Source organism: Rousettus aegyptiacus, unplaced genomic scaffold (assembly GCF_014176215.1).
Source record: "Rousettus aegyptiacus isolate mRouAeg1 unplaced genomic scaffold, mRouAeg1.p scaffold_m13_p_4, whole genome shotgun sequence".
Lineage (NCBI taxonomy): Eukaryota > Metazoa > Chordata > Mammalia > Chiroptera > Pteropodidae > Rousettus > Rousettus aegyptiacus.
This window is the reverse complement of record NW_023416307.1, coordinates 71789726-71808269: the sequence shown is the minus strand read 5'-3', so window position 1 is coordinate 71808269 and position 18544 is coordinate 71789726. Positions and strand designations below refer to the sequence as shown.

General features: G+C 33.4%; 1 pseudogene; it reads left to right on the top strand.

Annotated features, from left to right (window-relative positions):
- The first annotated feature begins 4202 nt into the window (after positions 1–4202).
- On the top strand, positions 4203–4856 carry LOC107506350 (annotated as a pseudogene).
- Positions 4857–18544: the final 13688 nt, after the last annotated feature.

Here is an 18544-nt window from a genome sequence, read left to right as displayed (position 1 = left end):
TCCCACCTCTAGGTATTTATCCAAAGAAATCCAAAACTCTACTTTGGAGGGACATAAGAATCCAAATGTTCATTGTGGTATTATTTATAATAGCCAATATATGGAAACAACTTAACTTTACATCAATAGATGAATGGGTAAAGAAGAGGTGGTACATATACACGATTGACTATTACTCAGCCATAAAAGAGAATTAAATCTTACTATCTGTAACAACATGGATGGACCTTGAGGGTATTATGCTAAGTGAAATAACTCAGTGAAAGAAAAATACCATATGATTTCACTTATATGTGGAATCTAAAAAACTAAATAAATGAATAAACAAAACAAATAAATTCGTAGATATAGAGAACATTTTCATGGTTGCCAGATGCGAGGTGGTTAGAGGAATGGGTGAAAGGGGGAAGGGATTAAAAGTACAAATTGGTAGTTACAAAATAGTCATGGGATTTAACATACAGCATAGGGAACATAGACAGTAATATTGCAATAACTATCTATGGTATCAGATGGGTACTCGATTTCTTTGGGTGATCAGTTTGTGTGTCATATAAATGTCTAATCACCATGTTGTACACCTAAAACTAATACTATATTGTACGACAACTTTAATGAAACAAAAAATTATTTTAAAAAACATAATAAAGGCCACATATGACAAACTCTCAGATATTTAGAAATCAGACTCAGATGGATTAAATTCAGATAGCATAGTACCAAAGGTTTTCTTTTGTATCCTCTGAGAATACACTCCTGGGAGTATCTTTCAGTAATGAGATGTCTCTCCAATGCTTTCAGCTGAGAAATGTGTATTTTGATGTTATTATTTGGCCTTTCTATGTATGTAAAAAAAAATATTATGGTCACTCATATGTTATGAGAGCCTAATGTGGTAATTTACCAGAACATATCCAAGACATCTACAAATTAGCATAGTTTTATTAACTGCAGTAGTTTTAGGTAACAGAAAGATATCAATTATTTATTGGCCAGTTGAGTCAGAGTTAATACAATAACTAATGCCTGGGTGCACACTTTAGGAAAAGTATAACTATCAATTAATCAGTTAAGATAATTTATTACTTCTAGTTGACCAAACTTATTCATAAGACTGATTCTCTAGGTTATGCCTAGGGTAGATACAAAGAGGGGTCCAAATGTTTCATAATATTAGTAATTATGCTGTGGAAATAAGCAAAGAAAGAAAGACCAACCAAACGAGAACAGCAAAGGCTATTTATTCAGAGCCCACTATCATTATGAAATACTTATTAACTACTTTTCAAAATTTATTTAACCAAATGATAAAAGTTAAGAAACCCCTATTGAGGTTATTTAATCAAAAGTAAAAATAAAAAGCTATATGTCATTGGGAAAATACATGTTTCTCATTAACTAATTAAAAATATTTGCATTGACTTAAAGATTGTTGGAAATAATACAGAAAAACAATATGGTAACGAAGTAATATGCATTCCTTTATCATTAAAAACCATTGCACAATATATTAATGAATAGAATGAGTACAGATACCGCTTCATTTGAAAATAATTATTTTCATTATTCATAAGCAAGCTACTGCAGCAAAAAAAAACAAAGTCAGGAGTATATGAAAATATACAGGATGATACTGATAAGTTAATTTTTTTATTAGAATAATCTTTAAAATACCAGAATCTTTGATACCTTAAAACGAGATGATAAGTGGTTTTACACAAAACAGAGGTTTACTAAGCATCATAACAAGTACATAAAAGAGTTGCTGAATATAAAATGTTACATATTTGTCTTCCAAAAGATAGGTATTCTAAATTCAATGATGTTTTCTCAGATGATAAGTAACTATTCAACAAACATTTTTAAAGTAATTAACATTTTAATTTTCTCCTTAATATAAATGTGATCTTTAACTATGTGAAAGCAACTGCTTTTCAAAAGGAAATCATGAAATGATTTTCAGGGGCAAAACTTATATGAGTAACATATTAAAAAATCTTATGTGTGCATATATTTTATTAAAACTTGGAAACAGAATTTTCTCATAGAAAAATATTTCAGAGAATTTCAATGAGGTTTGAGCCTATTTTTAAAAAACAATACAAAAATTCAATACATTCTGTTTAGTTTGCAAGAGCAGCTCATTGACATCAAAACATAATAGTTTACTAGGTAAATATTTTTTTAAATCCTTTATAAATTAATAATTAGTATTTAAAACAGGGTGCCATAATTTTATAAATGCATTCAAGGATACACTTTTTATTTCAATGAGTGTGTATTTGAGGAAAGGATGATCTAATACAAAACAGAGAAAAACCAGCCAGGGATACAGGAATAAAAAAATGTTATCGCAGAAGCTGAGGGGGCAATGAATTTCAGAGTACGGTCAACAGTGTTAAATGATGTAGTTAATTAAGGTCATAATTGACAAATTGGCTTCGGATTTGGTAATTAGGGAATGATTAGTGATCTTGGTGAGAGAGTACTGTCAGGGAAATGGATGGGGCAGAAGCAGAATCAGTTATAACCCCAACTTCCCAACTCCTCCTATTCCCAGCATACACATTGACTCTGGCTAGCCTGGTTTGCTCTCTATTCCTTAAAATATGCCTTATGCTTTAAAGTCCTCCATGCCTTTGCCTTTAATTATGTTGTTCCTTCAGCTTACAAATCTTACCACTCATTCTCTGCTTATTGAAATCAAATCTATTCTTCAAATATCAAGGGAAATGTCATTTCTTTGTAATGTCTTCTCTTAGTCTTCTAAGCTTTCTTCTTTGTGTTCACTTATACCTTGCTTATATTCTATTTTAATATTTAACCCAATCTGAGTTGCTCTACATACAGTTGCATAAGTGATTTTACTCTCTAGATTGGTAGTTCCATAAAGGCAGAATTATTTCTTATTTTTCTGTGCAACGTCCTTCCCAATCCCACCCCTGCTGAGGGCTCCTCAATATTTGACTCAGTGATTTGTCTCTTATAAGCACTCTATAAATGTTGAATTTAATGTAATGGAAATTTCTGCTACCAATTCAACAAGCATTCTTTGAGAGCCTATATTATCTGGAACTATAAAAGATTTGCAGTATAGAAAGTCAAAAAGAAAATTAATTCAGCTGAGAATAACACAAGACTCTCACATGAAGAAAAGCTGAACAAACATCCAAGTGAAGCATGATTAAACGCCCTTTGTCTCATAAGGACAGTAATTATTTTGCAGGTCAGAAAGTTGCAGATAACTTCATGGAGGGAATCATATCTCATATAAAAATTGAATAGGATTTGGACAGAGGAATAGATGAAAGAGGGCATTTTAAATGAGGAGTAGATTCTGAGTAAATATTCTGAGTTATGTTTTAATTCTAGTGCATCAAGGAATAGCAAAGTGATGAGTATGTCTCTAGAGAATGATTCTTAAAGGTAAATGGTAAAAAATAAAGTCATAGGTGATATAACTCCAGTCTATGGAGACCTGGGGATTCTAAGATAAAGGAAAAAGACTTGATTTGGAGAGTAATGAACCAACAACATTTCCAGTCCATAAGAGCATATCTATAATAAAAAAAGGATGGATATGGAATACCAATTAAAGAGTTCTGTTATGATGCATAAGTAAAACTAAAGAAAACACTGCCAGAGATGGTGCAGAGGAGAAATTTATAGAATGGTCAGATTTTCCAAATGGAGTAAAGGAGGAGAATGGGACCACATTTTTGCCTATATTCCACAAATCCAAATCTCTCTTCAAATTCTGTTAAACTCTCACTTCCTCCATTAAGTGATCATTATGAATTTTTTTTCTCCCCACTGTAGTTTTCAAGTGTGTATGTGTGTTTGCGGGGGGGGGGGGGGGGGGGGAAGGGATCTCAAGTGTGTAAAAACCAACAATGTGATCCTATCCTTAAGCTGACTTTAGTGATGTCCATTTCATGTAACTCTAAAATAACAAGTTTTTCTGCCTTGAGAATTCACACAGGCATTTCCAGACTATCCTGTGCACAATTTGTGATATTTTTCTTCTCACAGATTTGACCTACTGTGGCTGTGCTAGTTTTCGAGAGACAGAGCAGATAGGATGACTAAAGAAGGCCTTTTTTTTTCTTTTTATACACGGGAAAATTAGGAGGGAGAATTAGACACACTCTAATTTAGAATCTTGTTTCCCTATGATTTCTATCTCAGCCAAGAAGTCAGGAATGGCTCAGGAAAATCACTACTTGACAACTGAGTTTATCCTCATAGGATTTACAGATCACCCAGTGCTAAAGATCCTTCTGGTTTTGGTGTTCTTTGCCATCTATCTGACCATTATGGTGGGAAATCTGGGCCTCGTGACATTGATTTTTATGGAGCATCATCTTCATATGCCAATGTACATCTTCATGGGTAACCTGGCTCTGATGAATTCCTGTTATTCCTGTGCCTTTACTCTCAAGATGTTAGAGAACTTATTTTTTGAAGACAGAATGATTTCCCTCAATGAATGAATGATATAATTTTACTTTCTCTGCCTTGCTGAATCTGAAGATTGCTTTCTCCTGGAGGCAATGGCCATATGTAAGCTCACTGCAGTACCACATTGTGATATGAAAAAAAATTGGGCATTCAGATGATTACAGGGACCTTAATAGCTAGTAACCTGCATTCCATGATTTATGTAGAGATTCTGTTAAGGTTAGTTTTCTGCAGGTCTACTAAGACTAATTACTTTTTTGTGATATTCTTCCACTCCATAAACTCTCATAAAGATCCTTATATCAATGAAGTAATGACATATATTTTCAATGCCCATTCAGATCTTCATCATTGCTACTGTCTTGATCTCTTATATTTGCATGCTAAGATATTAAAGTTTTCTCACTATTTCTGGCAAATAATTTCTCTGTATTAATAGTATTTTAATATTTGTTTCTGTTATTTATAATTGATCAACATTTAAATGTGATATTCTCATATATATTGATTTTGTATCATGTGATCTTTATGCTTACTTTTTTAGAATTTCTTAATCTGAGGTCTACTATTAATTTTTTTTTTCTTTTTCTTCTATCTCCTCCTCCTCTTCCTCCTCCTCCTTGCTCTCCACTTCCTTTCTTATTTTTTTTTTTTTGAAAGTTTAAATTTTTCACTTCACTTTTGATCCTGCCTGGAATTTAGTAGACTACAACATGAATTGAAGATGTAACTTTATTTGACTTGATTCTCCAAAAATCATCCAAAGATTAATTTAACTCAAGCAAACATCCAGGGAGGAATCCTTTGGAAACCTGGAAAAATAATTCTAAAGTTTTTCTAAAAAATTAATTATCAATAGAACAATAAATTTGGTGTATTATATTAAAATGTATGATGAAGTTCTGATAATTTAAAATAGTTTGGTTTTACAGAAAGCAACAAATGAACAAATAAAACAGACTCATAGACACAGACAACAGAAGGGCAGTTACCAGAGGGATATAGGGGTGGGGAGAGAGCAAAGGAGATCAAATTTATGATGATAGAGGGAGATTAGACTTCGTGTGGTGAGGACACAATGAAATATGCAGATGCTGTATTATAGAATTGTACACTCAAAACTTACATGTTATTAACCAATGTCACCTCAATAAACTTAATAAGAAAAATTTAGTTTTAAATAGAGAATCAGTAGATATATCAATTGAAAAAAATCAGATTATCTACATTTTATTATCCCTATATAAAATAATAAGAGCATCACAAATCAATATGGAAAAGATTGATTAGTAAACGGACCATGGTAAATTGGTTAGCTGTTTTTCTCCTTTGTGTTAAAATTTATGTTTCTTCTCATTCAGAGATATTTTATAAACATAATGTGTATTTTTTTTCTTTTCCCTTTGCTTAAATTTTTATATATAGCACTTTTACTGAACTGGGATTCATTTTAGAATGTTGTAAAGTGATAATTAAAATTTGATTTTTTTTTATAGCTAACCAGTAGTTCAAAAGCATTTATTTACTAATTTCTTCCCTTTCACTGATTTCTTATACCTCTTTTAGTTCATATGCAACCATACACTCACAGTCACTGGCATATGCACAGAGTCTATTTCTACTCTGTCTAGTTTGCTCAACAAAAACAAAAACAGACAGTTTCAATCTCTACACTTATAGTAGGGAAGAGGCATTTTAAGAATTAAACTAAGAAAAAAAAAGAAGTAATTAAACTGTGCAGAAATATGTTTTATGATTGGGAAAGAGTCTTCTGTCTCTAACTATAATCTGAATGCTAAAATTCTATAACATTCAGATATAAGATTCTCTAGTCTTTCTTTTGATGTGACTCCACATATTTTTATGATTTTTAATATAATCAATATGAAGATGACCCAGAATGTATATTTTCAGTTCTGATATGTCCTCTAATCTCCAGAATCATGTATTCAAATGCCAAGCAGGACATAATTATTTGAATGCCTCAAAGATGTCTCAAATTTAACGCGATCAAAACAACTCTCAAATTTTCATGTAAACATGGTTCTTCCCGGTCTTCTCTGTCTTGATGGTAACATCCTTTAACCAGTTGAGCAAGGGAGAAATTAGGAGAAATCCTCCATCTCTCTGCTATTACATCCAAATTTTCACAAAATCTGTCAGCTCCGCTTCGAAAATATATCTGCAATGTGCCCAGATCTTTCCATTTACACTACATTTACACAATTCCATGCTATTATCTCTCACACATTATCAAATGCTTCAGACTAGTTTCCCTCTGTTGCTCTTTTTTGTAACGTTTAAATTTTTATTTAGAAACCAACTTAAAAAATAGTACTAAACGTGAATTCTAAAATGGCTAGTCTTCTGCCCACCAAGACCTATGCATTTTAGTTACAGTCACATTTTAATTTTTAAAGCTATTTTGCTGAAAATTTACCTTTATATTTGCTAGTATAAGTTATAGACTTATTAATCAATTTCCTGTCATGGTAAACAGATATTTATTTATTTACACCTCTCCACTTCTCTCTTCCTTAATGGTATATCACAGTTTTCAATAATTTGGTAATCAGTTTTTATTAGGGACATCCAAGCACTTTCCACTACTGTAACAACTTGTGTATCATGCTTATAGTTTATTTTCTATATGATTTTTGTGGGATTTTTAAAAAGTTAATAAAATTTTATCATCCCATTTGTTCAATTAGATCCATCATGTGTCTATCAAATATCTTTCTTAAAAACTCAACTATATTAAATAATCTTTTCTTTTTTTATTTTAGAGACTTTTTCCTGGTGTCCTCTAACCTCCTGTTCCAGCTGGGCTCAATAATCAGCTGTCCTGCAGAGACTTCTCTTTGCTAATTTCATGTATTGGACTGTTTCTAAGCTATCTTCCTCTTCAGGGTTCATTTCTTGTTTTGCTAGAAATCTTGGTTGCCTCTTCATTGGTCAAGATGTGGAGTCTGGGCATGTTGCAAATAATCTTTGTTCTTTCTTCTCACATGATTAATAATTTGTTTCTATAAAATTCTAGATTTGAAATAATTTTCTTTCTAATGTTGGAGGCATTCTTCCTTTATCTTCTAGCAAGCTATGCTACATTTGAGAAATTGCATGTCATTCTGATTCCCATTCTTATGTTATCTTTTTGGGCACAATTAGAAATTTATCACTGGCTTTCTAAAATTTCAGAATAAATATATTTGGCATTTTTGTTCCTTCATTGTTCTACATAGTGATGGAATCTTTCTTTCTCTTATCCTTGCCTTCTTGGCTCTGTTTTCTATTTTCCAACCCTTCCCTTTTCCATTTCTTTCCTTCCTTTTACATCTCTTCCTTTACCTTTTGCATCCTTCCCTCTCTTCTCTTTCCACCCATCTACTCTTTTATCCTTTTGCTCTTCTTTCCCTACTCACTTTCCTGCCTTCTTCCCTCTAGCGCTCTCTTTTTCTTTTGCTGTACAAAATCAAAGCTTTATTTTTTTCAATCAAGACAAACCCGAGGACAAAATAGACACAATTCCCATAGAAAAAGCAGAATTAACAAACCTAATTAGTAGCATTCAGACTAAGTTGTTTTTCTATTATCCTATGGTGATCATTAATGTTTTAAATATTATCGTTATGAAGCTATGGATTTTAATATAATTATCAACCTAAATTCATTATAATTATTATTCCTCTGATGCCAAAATTACCTCAAATTTGGCATGTAGGAACTTAACTCAAAAACTTCAACATGAATTCTGAGTCCTTCTGATATGACTACAGTGGTCTCTGGCAGATTTCTTGTTCTTTGGTACAAGATATGTTAAGTTAAACTTGTGCATTTTCTGCCTCAGAAAGGGAATTAGATATTTTCTGAATAGACCCTATAAGCAATAATGTTCATGATTCCGGTCTATATTTCCTCCGTTTGTTTTTTTTTTTTAAATTATTTTAAAAAGCACAAACATATGTGCATATCTATACAATCTTTTTTAAAAAATCATACTGCCAGTTTATTAACTTTCAAGCCAATAAAAATGTTCCTACTGGCCTTAGCATTGCATTTACTAATTCAAAAAACATTTAGCTGTTACAAGCCCATGTTCAAATCCTGATTCTGCCACTCAAAACAATCTTATTTCCTCTTTTTTTGTACTCAAATGGTAGAACACACACACACATACACACACAATGGCTTCGTTTTTTAAATTTTGCTTACAACATGATGTGGAAATAATCCCATGCCAATTTGTACTGATATTTCTCTTTTTTATAGTCATGGAGTACTCCACTGTGTATTTACTCCATTGGCCTCTTATGAATGGTTTTTAGATTGTTTTGTATACTTTATCTGATACATCTCTAGTCATACCCTTACTTGGAGCACTTTTAAATCACTTTGTTTCAGTTGTATCTCTTGTACAAAGTATAGAGCTGAGTTTCTTTTATGAGCAATACTGAAAATCTTTTAATTATAATAGGTGAAATAATTCCACTTACATTAATTTCTGTGACTGATGTGATTGGTTTAAACTCTCATATTAATATTTACCAACTCTGTTATCTTTATTAAGTTTATTTGTAAGATTTGTTTTATTTTTATATTTCTTTTTGCATTTTAGATGGTTTGAATCATTTAGCTGTTGCTGTTATGTTAATAAATTAATTACTTATCCAATTATTTTCTTCTGTTTATGATGTTACATTTGGTTTGTCAGCTTTAATTATATTTTTTGACTATGACTAGTATTATGTGGCAATCGGTGAACTTATTTTATATTAGCTCTCTCCTTTCTCCTCTGCTTGTTTCTAAATGTTTTATTTTATTTTGAAATTATTTAGATTTTCAGAGAGTTACCATGTACACTCCACCCAAATTCCTCAAATGTTAATATTTTAAATAATCATGACACAACTATCAAAGCTAATATGTAACTACAGGCTTTATTTTGGATTTTATACTATATTCATTAATGTCATTTTCTGTTTCAGGATCTAATCCAGGAAACTAGTTTAGTCAGTGTAGTTTCATGTCTCCTTATTTCCCTCCAATCTGTGACAGTTTATCAGTGTTTCCTTGTCTTTTATGATCTTGACAATATTGAAGAGTACTGATGAAATATTTTGTAGAATTTCCCTAAATTTCTGTTTGCCTAATATTTGCTCATGATTAGACTTCTATTACAGATTTAGAAGAGTATCACAGAAGTGAAGAGTCCTTCTCATTGTATAATATTGGGGGTACATGGTGTCAGCATGATTTACCACAGTACTGATAATGCTAAACTTGATCACTTGATTAAAGTGGGGTCTGCTAAGTTTCTCCCCTGTTAAATTAACTATTTTTATTTTTTTATACTTTATTTATTAGAGAAAAATCACTAAGTCCAAATTGTATTCAAGGGGAGGGGAACTATGCTGTATCTCCTGGAGGGAGTATTATCAAAGAATCTGTGGAAATATGTTAAAACCACCCAAGTAACTAACAAATATTTTGGGGAGATGGTTTGAGAGTATCAAAATATTTCTTGCTCACTAGTTAGTCTTGCTCACAGCAATTGTTACTGCAGTGTTCTAAGGGAGATATTTTATTTCCTTGATTCTTTCTACATGTAGCAATTGAAAAGTAAAGCTTACCTAGATATAAAATTCTTGGCTCACAATTTTTTTTCCTTCCATTTATTGAAAATATTGATCCACAAAATATTGATCCACAGTTATCTTGCTTTGTATGTTGCTATTGACTTCCTTTCTTTAGAAGTAAGGTTGTCTTTCTATGTAAGGTGCAGATAATTTTTTTTTTAACTTGAAGTCTAATACTTTTAGCAGGATATATTTTGGATTTCTCTTTTCTGCATTAATTATCATAAGTATATTTCAAACTGTATATTAAAGTCTTCTGTTATTCCCTAAACTTTTCTTAGATTATAACTTTAAATATTATTTTTATTTCATTATTTCTTTTCTTTTTCAGGGATTCAAGGTTAATATGTGGTATATCATCCTTGCTAATTTTCCATACATCATAATCGAATTCTTTTTACTTCTTTTTTTGTTTCATTTTCATTCTCTTAATCATTTCTTCTCTTCAGTGATCTTTATATAAATAATAGAATCTCTTACCCCTTGAGAATCTTGTAATTTAATCTTAATTTTTTAAATGATTGTTTTTTCCTCCAATTTATTCTACCTTTAGTCAGTTTTCATCATATATTTCTCTCCTTGTCCATCTCTGTTTTCATTTTTGATGAAAGGTTTCTTTCATAGCTACAAATGACTGTTTAAAGAAAATGAGTTTAGTTGAGGTGTTGTGTTAGAATTATTCTATTTCTATGGTTGATTTTCTTGGAAGAATTTTCATCAAATAAAATATTTCTATTCATATTTTTAGTTTTCTCTTTTTGTTTTTGTGTGAGATAGCCTATCATTTTCCTATTTTGGGGGACAACACCTAGTTTTCTTTTTCTGGATCAGCAACAATAGATGATTCTATTTAAGCAGGAGCAATGGGATACTACGGTTGACTAAGTTATTAGTGAGAGCACCCTATTCTGCTGGTACAATGATTTGCTACTTATCTCTGAGGGGTATGGTTATGTGTGTCTTCTGACCTTGTGATTTTCTTTCGGTTCTATAGCAATTTGTTCAAATGGAGGCCCCAAGAAACAGACCCTGAAATGGAGATGTGCATGTAAGAAGTTTGTTTTAGAAATGCCCTCAGACTCAATAGTTATTGAGGGAATTAAGGAAGTAAGATTGGATAGAGGGATACACTGAATGTAGACACAACAAAGACCTTGGTCAATCCCATGAAGAAGTGAGAGTTTGGGATTTCCCTTCAGAATTCCCACGTTTTGAGGTAGAGGCCTGGAATTAATATCTTTTATAGAACTCTCATTGGATGGAGGCTGCTCTCAAGGAGGGATATGACCTTGAAAAGAAAATTCTCTTCAGCTAAGGAGATTTCATAGAGATATTTCAGTTGAAAGCTATCAGCTATTACTAGCACTCTTACAACTGGGGGAAAAAAAAGGGATCTGGGGTACAAAACACAGATCCATAACAGACCTCCTTTACACAGTTCAGAGCTACTTTTTCATTTTTGTTTTAAATTAATTAATTAATTTCTTTATGGTGACACTGGTGAACGAAATCCAGAAAGTAGTAAAGCGTATATATATATATATATATATATATATATATATATATATATATATATATATATACACACACACACACACACATATATATATATATTTACATTGTCTGTTTACCTCTCATAGTTAGATTTCTTTTTGTCACCACATATTTGACCTCTTTTATGCCTTCTACCTCTCCCCTATCCCCTTCTCCCTACCCTCTGGTAACCACTAGTCCATTGTCCATGTCCATGAGTCTCTGTTTCTTCGTACTGTTTGTTTGTTGCTTTTAGGTTTATATTCCACATAAAAGTGATGTCATTTGATTTTTGACTTTTTCTGTCTGGCTTATTTCACTTACTATGATTATCTTAAGGTCAATCCATGTTGTCTCAAATGGCAGTATTTCATCTCTTATGGCTGAATAATATTCAATTATATATATGTACCACTGCTTCTTTAGCCAATCACCTATCATAAGACACTTTGGTTACTTCCATGTCCTGTGAATAATGCTGCTATGCACATCAGTGTGCAAATATCTTTTTAGATATGGGTTATCAAGTCTTTGGGGTAAATACTCAGTAGAGAGATTGCTGGATCATACGGTAGATCAAGTCTCAGTGTTTTGAGAAACCTCCATACTGTTTTCCATAGTGACTGTACCAATTTGCAGTCCCACCAGCAGTAGTTGAGGGTTCCTTTTTCTCCACATCCTCTCCAACATTTGTTATTACTTGTCCTGTTGATTATAGCTGTTCTAACAGGTGTGAGATGGTATCTCATTGTGGTTTTGATTTGAATTTCCCTAACAGCTAGTGATGTTGAGCATCTTTTCACATATTTGTTGGCCATTTGTACATCCTCTAGGGAGAAGTGTCTGTTCAGATCCTCAGCCCATTTTAAGATTGAATCATTTGTTTTCTTGTTCTTATAGAGTTGTTTGAATTCTTTGTATATTTTGGATATTAGGCCCTTATTGGAGGCATTGCTTGCACATATATTTTCCCATTCAGATGGTTGTCTCTTTGCCTTTTTGATGGTTTCTTTTGCTGTGCAAAAGATTTTTAGTTTGATGTAGTCCCATTCATTTATTTTTGCTTACTTTTCTTGCCTTTAAGGTCAAATACATAAAATACTGTTTAAGTCCAAGGTTTGAATTTACTTCCTACTTTTTCTTCTATGCATTTTATTGTTTCAAGTCATATTTAGGTTCTTAATTCATTTTGAATTAATTTTAGTGTGTGGTGATAGAAAAGAGTCTAGTTCCTATCTTTTGCAGGTGGCTTTCCAGTTTTTCCAGCACCATTTATTGAAGAGGCTTTCCTTTCTTCATTTTTAGGTTTATATCCCACATATAAGTGATATCATGTGTCTTTCAACTTTTTCTGTCTAGCTTATTTCGCTTAGCCTGATTATCTTGAGGTCAATCCATGCTGTCTCAAATGACAGTATTCATATATTTTCATCTCTTATGGCTGAATAATATTCCATTGTATATATGTACCACTGCTTCTTTAGCCAATCACCTATCATAGGACACTTTTGGTTTTCTTGTCAAAAACTGTTTGCCCATATAGACATGGGTTTACTTTGGAATTTTCTTTTTATTTTTGTTTTTATGTTTATTGGGGTAACTGGTTAATACAATTATATATTTTCAAGTGTACATTATAATTTGGCATCTATTGTGTGAGTACCACCCAGAGATCAGCTTCCTTCAGCTACCATATATTTGATCTCCTTTACCCACTTCACCTTCCCCCAAACCCTTTATATTTGACTCCCTTTACCTTGTTTACCTCTCCCATCTTCCCCTACTTCCTACCCTCTGGTAACCACTAGTCCATTGTCCATGTGTCTGAGTCTCTGTTTGTCCTGTTCCTTTGTTGCTTTTAGGTTTATATCCCATATATAGGTGATATTATATGACTTTTAATTTTTTCAGTCTGGGTTATTTCGCTTAGCATGATTATCTTGAGGTCCATCCATATTGCAAATGGCAGGATTTCATCTCTTCTTATGGCTGAGTAATATTCTATTCTATATATGTACCACCATTTCTTTAGCCAATCATCTATCATAGGACACTTCGGTGGCTTCCATGTTCTGGCCACTGTGAATAGTGCTGCTATGAACGTTGGTGTGCAAATATCTTGAGATATGGGCTTTCAAGTCTTTGGGGTAAATATCCAGTAGAGGAATTGCTGAATCATGTGGTAGATCAATTCTTAGTTTTGTGAGGAACCTCCATATTGTTTTCCATGTGGCTATACCAATTTGCAGTTCCACAAGCAGAGTCTGAGTGTTCTTTTTTCTCTCCATTCTATACAACACTTGTTATTACTTGTTCTGTTGATTATAGCTATTCTAACAGGTGTGAGATGGTATCTCATTGTGGGTTTGATTTGCATTTCCCTAATAGCTAGCAATGTTGAGAATCTTTTCATATATTTGTTGGCCATTTGTATATCCTCTAGGGGGAAGTGTCTGTTCAGGTCCTTTGCCCATTTTTTGATTGGATCATTTGTGGCGGGGGGGGGGGGGGTTGTTGTTGTTGTTTTTATTGAGTCGTTGAGTTCTGTGTATATTTTGGATATTAGGCCCTTATTGGAGGCATTGCTTGCAAATATATTTTCCCATTCAGACAGTTGTCTCTTTACCTTGTTGACAATTTCTTTTGCTAAACAGAAGCTTTTAAGTTTGACATAGTCCCATTCATTTATTTTTGCTTTAACTACCTTTGCCTTTGAGGCCAAATGCATAAAATCCCCTTTAAGTCTAAGGTTCTTGAATTTAGTTTCTATGTTTTCTTCTATGCATTTTATTGTTTTAGGTCTTATATTCAGGTCCTTAACTCATTTTGAGTTAATTTTGGTGTGTGGTAATAGATAACATTCTAGTTTCATGCTTTTGCAGGTGGCCTTCCGATTTCCCAGCATCATTTATTGAAGAGGCTTTCTTTTCTCCACTGTATGTTTTTGGCTCTCTTGTCGAAAATTATTTGCCCAAATAAACATGGGTTTACTTCTGGGCTGTTGATGCTGTTCCACTGGTTCATGTGTCTGTTTTACTGCCAATACCATGCCATTTTGATTATCGTTGCTCTTAATTTGAAAACAAGCAGTGTGATACCTCCAGTCTCATTCTTTTTCTGAGGATGGCTTTGGCAATTCGGGGTCGTTGGTGCCTCCATACAAATCTGATGATTTCTTGTTCTATTTCTTTAAAAACTGCTGATGGGTTTTTGATGGGGATTGCATTAAATCTGTATAATGCTTGGGTTATAAGGTCATTTTAACTATATTGATTATTCCAATCCAAGAACACGGAATATATTTCCATTTCTTTATAACTTTTCCAATTCCTTTTAATAGCGTCTTATACTTTTTATTATATAGGTCCTTCACATGTTTTGTTAGATTTATATCTAGATATTTTATTCTTTTTGTTGCAATTGCAAAAGGAATTATTTTTTCCACTTCTTTTTCTGACACTTCATTATTAGAGTATAGGAAAGCTATGGATTTTTGAACATTGATTTTGTATCCAGAAATTTTACTGTATTTGCTTATTGTTCCCAGTAGTGTTCTTGTGGGGTCTTTAGGGTTTTCTGTATAGAGAATCATGTCACCCACAAATAGTGCCAGTTTGACTTCTTCATTTCCTATTTGGATGTCTTTTATATCATTCTCTTGTCTGCATTCACTTGGACCTTCAATGTTATATCGAATAACAGTGGCGATAGTGGACATTCTTGCCTTGTTCCTGATCGTAAAGAAAAGATTTTTAGTTTTTCACCATTAAGTATAATGTTGGCTGGAGGCGTGTCATATAGGGCCTTTTTTATGTTAAGGTACTCTTTTTCTATACTGATTTTGTTAAGTGTTCTGATTATAAATGGATGCTGTATCTTGTTGAATTTTTTTCTGCATCTATTGATAAGATCATATGATTCTTATTTTTTAATTTGTTTATGTGGTGTATCACATTATTTGATTCGTATATGTCGAACCATCCCTGTGCCCCTGGGATGAAGTCCACTTGTACCTGATATATAATTTTTTAAATAAGTTGCTGTATTTTGTTAACTAGTATCTTATTTAGGATTTTTGCATCTCTGTTCATAAGAGATATTGGTCTGTAGTTTCTTTTTTTATGTTATCCTTACCAGGTTTTGGTATCAGAGTAATATTGACCTCATAAAATGAGTTGGGAAGTATTGCCTCCTCTTTGATTTTTTGAAAGAATTTGAGAACAATAGGTATTAAATGTTCTTGAATGTTAGGTAGAATTCCCTGGTAAAGCCATCTGGTCCTGGACTTTTACTTTGGTAGGTTTTTGATGATTGTTTCCATTTCCACACTACTTATTGGTCTATTTAGATTTTCTAGATCTTCTTGATTCAGTCTAGGAAGGTTGTATTTTTCTAAGTATGGGTTTATTTTTTCTAGGTTATTAAGTGTTACATACTTTTTTTAGTATGATCTTTTGTATTTCTGCAGTATCTATAATAATTTCTCCTCTTTCATCCCTGATTTTGTTTATTTGTGTCTTTTCTCTGCCATCCCCACTTCTCTGCTTTCTGCCTGATACCTGGGCACTGCCACCAGCCACGTGAAATTAATGTGTCTCCAAGGCAGGGCTGTTCAGGGAACCCAAAGCATCTTCTTCCTTCCCCCTCCTCCCACGAGGAGCTCCAGCTATGAGAGGCAGCTTCTTTGTTTCTCCCAGTCTATTGCCCGACTCTCAGAGTTCTGTACTGTGGTAGCTCTTATGCGCAGACCCTACACTCAGATGTGCTGGTGTGTGTTTTGGGTAATTTTTGTTGAGTTTTAGATGTTCAGCTTATTGTTCTTTCAAGGGGAAATATCTGGGGATATCTCTCACTCCACCATATTTCTGACTTTCCTCCTACTTATTTCTTATAATAAGTTTTAGGGAATGTGTCCCCCCGACCCAAGCTCCAAACTTGAGGCTTTTTCTTTTCCTGCAAAGCCTTTCAAGGTTCTTAGTGGCATAACCTGCAGTCACCTCTGTTGCAGCGCGTCTCAAGACCATACTATATTTATCTCCTCCTGCCTCTTAATTCCCCTTACCTTCACTCAATATTTCTGCAGGTCCAAGTAAATAACATAGTGGGATAATCCAGATTTATATTCCTGGGGAATCTGAACTTCTCATCGTCATGCCCTTTTCAGGCCATAATTGTTGTATTTGTTAGTTTACTGTCAAAACTGAGCAAAGGGATACCAACAGTTGCCTGTGGATCACCTAAATGCCAAAAGTATTTTTTCTACCCCCACAACAACCAGATCTCTTTCTAATAACAGGGCCAAATGCCCCTGTAAGCCTTGTGACTTTTTTTCTAGCCTGGTGATTTCCTGGAAAAAAAAAATCCAAAGCGACTGGGAGGCAGCTGTAGCTTTACATATGATGAGATGCTTGCTGTGTACCCTGATAAGACCATTTACCCTCTGAGAACAAAGACCCATACAGCTTAGGAATTTGGGAATGTAGAGTGCAAATTCTCCAAGAGGGTTACTTGGAGAGCTCTTGGGCTCAAGTACTCAACCTCCTGAGGATATGGCACCATATAATGGTCATTGATTTCTGGTGGTTGCTGCGCTCTGGAAGATGTAGTCCTGATACCTCAACTATACCTTTGCAAGGCTATTTCGTCATTTATTAAGCCATTAGCCTTTGGGTGATGTGAAAAAGTGTAGAACTCGTGTAGCATGTTTATACTTTTTATATCACAGCCTAAATTGCACATTATTTAAAATGTAAGTTATTTCTCCCAACTAGATTGTGAGCTTCTTGTCAGAAGCCATGGTAAAAACTAAGAACTTTTTATCTCCACCATGTTCACATCCTATGCCCACTCCACATATTGTTTTTTATAATACCCTGTATATTGTAAGTACTTGATTGAGGGTAAACAAAATTGAAAATCTAGCAATCAGTAGAGCATATACTGAGGATATACTTCAGTTTGTTGTCAGGACCCCAAAAGATGTATGGCATCATCAGTGACTTAAGTAAAGACTTTTACAATCAAAAGACATACAAGCCACACTTGATTAAGATGCAAATGTATAGTAAAAGTATCATGTTGATCAAAAAAATGAAAAATTAATTCAATTTAGAAAACTTAGACAAGTCCTTGTGGAGGAGATCAGATATGAGCACAAGGATGAGTAAAATTAGGATTGAAAGAGAGGAAGAAGATGTTTTAGATGAGGGAAACATGAGCAAATTAATTAAAGCAAGTGCACAGAGGAACGGTGAAGGGATACATGTTGCCAAGTGTCCAGAGGTGAGTGGAGAAAAACAAGGTGATGAATAAGACACAAGTAGATTGTGGAGTACCTGGAACACCAAAAATAAGGAAAATGGATTTGGTTCAAAAAACAAGGAAGGACTACTATAAATTCTTCAGTAGGGGATGTCATTTTTTCCACTTATTAAACAAATATTTTTTGAGCACTACAAAGTGCCAGACATTGTTCAAGGTGTTGGAAATGATGGAATGAACATAACAAAGAAATCCCTTCTCTCTTATGTCTATAGCTAAAGATGAGGGTAAGGAGGGAGTGACCGATTATAGATGTACTAATGAATAAATATATAGCATATTTAAGAGTGATTACTGGAATGAAGGAAGGGAAAACAGGGTAAGAAAAATAAATGCAGCTAAACTAAAAAGAAAGAACAAAGTCAGAAATTCATATGTGGGATGAAATAATATCAAATTTTCCAGTGAGGGTTTTGCAAGACATGGGATAAATTCAACTCACAAAGTGAAGAAATTGGTGACCCTGGCTAAACCAACCACACCTTTTAGTCTTCTCTCCAAATCCCATTCATTTTTCATAAGCCATATTAATTCCTCCAGTAACAGGTCAAAACAACCTGAGACTCTTTCCTGTTGGTTTTACATTTCATTCA